The sequence below is a fragment of the Chrysemys picta genome, chromosome 14 (genome assembly GCF_011386835.1).
Source record: "Chrysemys picta bellii isolate R12L10 chromosome 14, ASM1138683v2, whole genome shotgun sequence".
Lineage (NCBI taxonomy): Eukaryota > Metazoa > Chordata > Testudines > Emydidae > Chrysemys > Chrysemys picta.
In genome coordinates this window covers 38,300,581-38,306,270 of record NC_088804.1, presented here as the reverse complement: position 1 = coordinate 38,306,270, position 5,690 = coordinate 38,300,581, and the positions used below count along the sequence as shown (strand labels likewise).

The following is a 5,690-nucleotide window of genomic DNA, read 5'->3' as shown; positions in this document are numbered from 1 at the left end:
AAACCAGTTTGGCAGTGCCAGTGTAATGCCAACAGACCCTGATTGCTGGTGGGCAAGATTGAACCAGGGTCTGCTGGAGCTTAATGTATACGCCTCTTCTGCATGACCTACCGGCTATTACCTAAGGCTGTAAAGCAGACTCATTTCTCCCTCTCTAAGTGGTCTCGGTGCCACTAGATGGGACAGAACACCACACCCAGGAGGTGTGGGGGTTATACCAGCATAAGGTGTCTCAACCCCAGCTCTCCCTAGAAAGGCCTGGTGGCCTATTAACAGCTACAGCTGCTTAACTGAAATGGTTTGTGTTTTAGTGCCCATGGTAGAGTCATGCATTATAATGGAGTTTTCAATACACTGTACCTAGGTGATTGCAGTATATCAGGTGCCTATAAGATGGCTCTGTGGCATAATGGATAGTGCATTGGACTTCTAGTGTGGTGATAAGTCAAAGTCATTCAAAGGTTGTGGGTTCAAGTCCCCCCAGAGTCAATTTTTGCACCATCCAAGGTAATATGCAAACTTGGGTGCTGAAGATAACAGGGCAGAAAAGCTGGTTGATTGATTGGTTTGTCAGCAGTCTTAGCAGTGAGTGTTGTCTGTGGGCCAGACTATGATGCTCTTATTCATACAGAATAATACCTTACTGCACAAATCGCCTCAGGTCCTTATGGGGCTCAGCCATATGAGGTATTACAATGCTACCACCCTTGGAAGTCAACCATTGGTTTTCAAAAGGTATTGAAGGGACCTCAGTGCCTTGCAGAATTGCAGCCTTTGTTCCAGATAGAAGGCCAAATCTTCAGCTGGTGCCAATTAGTGAGGTTTCTTCAAAGTTAAATTGGCATATGACACTATGCTAGCTGAAGGTGTGGCCCATAATTTTCTTCTGGATAGGTTCTGTACTGGGTGTGGGGGGACAGGGTAACTTTCTAGAGCACGCATGTTCTATTGTAACATAAGTATTAGATTATATGCTAAAGGAATTGGTACAAAATACACCCTGCATCTAGCAAATGTTCTCTGCGGAGGCACTCGTCAAACAGATGGCTGTAAGAGGAATAACAAATAAAGTTCGTGATTAACATAAACTTACGATTCAGTTTAGTGGCCAAGTTTTAGAGTGTGAATTTTTAAATCATTTGTTTCAGTGCTGTCCAAACTAAAAGGTTATTTAGTGGTCCCATCCCTGCCTCGTGTGGAGATTGTCATCTGGACACTAAACCATCCCAGTTGGGATGACGTTTATCCCAGCTTCATGAAGATTTCTCTCTCCAGAGTACGCTTGGTGTACGCCAGACTGTGCCAAATGACACTCATTCTTAAAAATGCTTTGTAGGAAAGGATCCCCCTGAAACTTTTCTCCCCACCAGGAAATTACTCAGTTGAAACACTACTTCAGATGCACAATCTGCCTCTTCTTAATGCTGTTCAGGTATTTACAAATGAAAGCTGTAAAATTATGGATCATTACCCTGATCTCTTAATTGGTCGCTGTTATCTTCTTAAAGTAACTTCTCTGTAATGCTTCTATACTAACAGATTTGGGCGTCCAATGTAATTTTTTAGCTTCATAAAGAAGCAGCAAATCATGACAATAATGTGAGACCAAGTAAATATAATTTCCCATTTCCCATATAATGAGCTATACCAGGCCATTTGACTTTTAAGAACTCCTCTTTATTGAAGTCAATGGGGAGTTTTGCTTAAACATCAATTACATGTTTTAGACTGTCGTGGAGTCATGCCTAGAGCAGGGCAAATACTTGAAAAACCCTGAATTTTGAATAAAAGCACCCAGTTTTGTTTGCGGTTATTGACGGTATCTTAGTAGTAGTAGTAGTATTTTATTACTATCACAAGCATTTGCATAACAGTGGTGTGACAGTTCAGGAACCCCTAGAATTCCTTGAGTTTTAGGACAAATTTGTTCACCCAAAATATCATTAGTATCTGAAAGAACAGTTAATTTACAATTCAAGGGCTCAAAGTTGTTTGTCCAAACTAGGAGGATATTTCTGACATCATTATCATTAGGTTCCTATCTTTATTTTTCACTGCTTATTAATAAAATAGTTCTGTTGAAATCCGTGCGTTTTTGTGCAGAGACTTTTTGTCTATATCAGAGAACAGTGCAAAAACATGAGTCAGGTTACATGTCTCTGTTTTTTAAATCTGAAATTATAGTTTTGGATGGTTGTTTTATAATGTGCTGTATGGAAGCTACAGTTGGTATTTTTAGCCCCAGCCAGTTTGTGTGCAAGAGAAAACAGTCTCTCTCTAGATAGCAAGAAAAATATAACTGGTAACTCTTGACAAGAAAAGGGTCAGCAGTAAACAAAAACAAAACCCCAATGAAGTTACATCGCTAGTCACTTTTTCTTTGCTTTGGATTCACTATTTTCAGTTGATCTCTTTAGGGACAATATTGAGGAAATTCTGTAATGGAAAACAGACATTTTTATACTATTGGAAAAGAGAGTATTGTGCTGGGTATTTATTCCTGGCTTTCTTGCCCAAACCTCTGGCTTGAACTTGTACTATACTCCCCTGGCCTATCAATAATCATAGAAATAAGAGATGAAAATTACTTATTAGGTCATCTACATCTCTCTGCCAATGCGGGGCTGCTCCAGTGATTTGCTGAATATTAAATATCTTGAGCAATGAGGCTTCCATCACCTCCCTTGGGAGACCATTGCATGCTCTGATAGATCTTGCTATTAGGGCAGTTTTTCCGCATACTCGGCCTAATTTTCTCTTTACTTAATTTCCTCCTATTACTTCTAGTTTGCATCCCCTGGTATCACCCTAAACAATTACTCCCTTCCTGTGGGTTGCAACCATTAGATATTTGTATGATTATCATTTTGGCCCTCTTCTCCTTGCTTCCACCCTGAGTTGTCATTTGGCTAAGCTATTCAGGTCTAGTTTTTAATTTTTTTTAATAAATAAGTCCTGACGGTATCTTAATTCCTATTCTTTTTATGGCCCGTGGGACAGAATGTGTCTCAAAATGAATTCCTTTTTAAAAGGTAAAATATATTAATAAATCCTCTGAAATTATGGTGACCCTCCTGCTCCTGGGAGAATCTCCAATGTCACGATGGGTCTCGGTAAATATTTATACCTGATGAATTAGCAGCTGGCTACTAAGTGCCGTGATTACTCCAGTAATTTTGTAAGCAAATGGAGATCTGGCATTTGGTGTTCAATGGATGCAGCACAATTTGTTCTGTTGGACTTCCAGAGAACTTACTCAGTGCTGGTGACATCATTGTTAAAACATCCGACTCTCCCTGCGTTTCCATCTGCAAAACACTGAAGGATTTCCCTCCCCCCCCGTATGAAACTGGAGAAAACAAGAGCAGAGAACTGCAGAAGTGGATAGTCTTTCAGCTCTACATAAAATAGGCTGAATTGTGGCAGTCATCAGTATCTGATTGCGACTAAAACCTTCCCTCTGGTTTTGGTGGTACCTCAAGCTCAGTGAGTAGCAGAGCAGTTCCATTTCTTGTCCTCTGTCAGGGATCTAACTGAACTGCGTTTCAGAAAGGCATGGCATTGGAAACACTCCAGTCCACTGAGCCGCTCTGACCTCTAACTGTTGTGGTAACTCTATATGACTCACTTGTGACATTGATCTGAACGCTACAAACCCTTTCCTGTTGGTTTGTGGTAAAAAATCTTAACCCGTTGATGGCTAATGACATGGTGCAGAATGGAATACAATTTATGGTGGTAGCATAAGAACACCAAAGCACTTCACAAAGCAAACAAGTTAGTAACTGAGAGAGCTGAGTAACCCACATGTGCTTCATAATAGCGTGCGGAGTCTGCCTGGTTGAGAGAGGGAATGTTGGCCTCGACAAAAGGCTACTCCTCTATTCCTTTTGAAAGGTGCCTCTCTTTATAGTCATCTGCACTTTGACTAAACGAACCAGTAACCTTCCTCCAGTGCAACTCCCCCCGGCAAGCTATAGGAACGGTAAGAGTCAAGCATCCATACCCCTGAGCTATCTAACCATACTGCAAAAAGGGTTAGATGAAATGATACAAATGTTTACCCCACCATGACCAAGGTTGCTCATTTAATCATACGAATTTATAATATACATATATATCATTATATATATACACACATAATCATGAGTACAACTTCACTGCCTTATAACGGGAAAATGGTTAGAGTAATTTTTTAGTGGAACTATTCACAAGAACCTTCTCCTTTCTCTCATTTGCTGGATATAGTGAGATTCAAAACCCTGCTGCTTATGCTATCATGGTAGTTTTTTCTCCCTTTGTTCTTTGTCTTCAAAGTATAACAATGGGATCGGAATATAGTAATAGGATGAATTTAGTTGACTGGGGTTTCAAAGAATCAACATTCCATGCTGTGCTCCGTGGAAGGTTCACGAAATTAGGATACATACACATGTATCTCTAAGACCTTTCAACTTGGAAAGGAAACAAACTTATGTAAAACATCACCGCTTAGATTTTAAACAAAGAGGATGTGCTCTGACCTGTGTAAGTAGAGTATTTACAGTTCTAAGCCAGTATGATATATGTCTCTTACAAATAATAAATAGAGGTTGAGTGTTGAGCTATAGGATTCATAAGGCTAAACTAATAAAAGCAATAGTCTTTATTGACTAAAATGCGAAAGTTTTATACTTGGGCCATATTCCCAAAATAAATTGACTGGAAAATAAATGCAAAGTGATTCAGATATTGTTATACAACCATTTTTATGTGCGCAGAAGATAGAGCTGTTCCAGCTTTCCTAGAAATTCCAACTCCCCTTTTGAGTAGTTAGTCCTAGTGAGACCCAAACAGCTTTTTAATAAGCCTTTTAATAACCTTCTCTTATTTCAAATAAAAATAAGGGGAAAATCTGTAAAACCAAAACCAACTTTAAAACCGAAACCAGCCTGGTATCTTAGCCGAAGTCCCCCCCCACCCCCCACATTGCTGTCTGGGAGATCAAGGTTTAAATTCATATCCACGTATGTTTTCAAGCCAATATCAGCAGAAGCCACAAGTAGAACTTTTGAACCTTGCATTGTAAAACAGCAGAGCTGATGGAGACATGCTGCTAATTTTGCGTGCGGAGATGTTCCAGGATTTCTCAGAGAAAGAGGCAGGTTCCTAAGCTAACAGGTTGTAGCATTCCTAAGTCCCCACTAGTGATCTTGATTAGCTCTGCCAATTAATGATGTGGTCTTGAACATAATTATTAGTAGCGACGTGGCTTACACCAGCTAGCAGAAAAACAGAAGCATCCCCTTCCTCCCTCTCCCTACCCCGTGCTATTACTTGCTACAATAGAATTTGAGATGTTCAGTATTGGTAATAGAGAAACGAATGCATCAAATGAAAACTCAAGGGATATAAAAAGCCAACAAATATTGGACTTCCTTGTACTGATTTTTCAGAAGAGGTGCACTTGCCAACTGTAAAACTGAAATACTTAGGTAATTGGAAGATGGAATAAGATGTTGATTGTGAAGAGGACCAGCTTATCGAGAAATACAGAATTGTATATATGCCTCCTTGGGGAAAAAGAAGAAAGAAACTACTTAAGCCGGGATCCAAAGATTATCGCCAGCCAATTTACCAGTAATCAGCAAAGAAAAGTAAATTACCTGAGACTAACTTTATAAGACTTTGTAATGGAAAATACTGCTCTC

At 39.7% G+C, this 5,690-nt stretch overlaps 1 non-coding gene across 1 annotated transcript; it reads left to right on the top strand.

The window, feature by feature from the left end:
• The first annotated feature begins 395 nt into the window (after nucleotides 1-395).
• Nucleotides 396-489, top strand: TRNAR-UCU (transfer RNA arginine (anticodon UCU)). The gene is made up of 2 exons: nucleotides 396-432; nucleotides 454-489. It is a non-coding gene; the product is annotated as a tRNA-Arg (tRNA).
• Nucleotides 490-5,690: the final 5,201 nt, after the last annotated feature.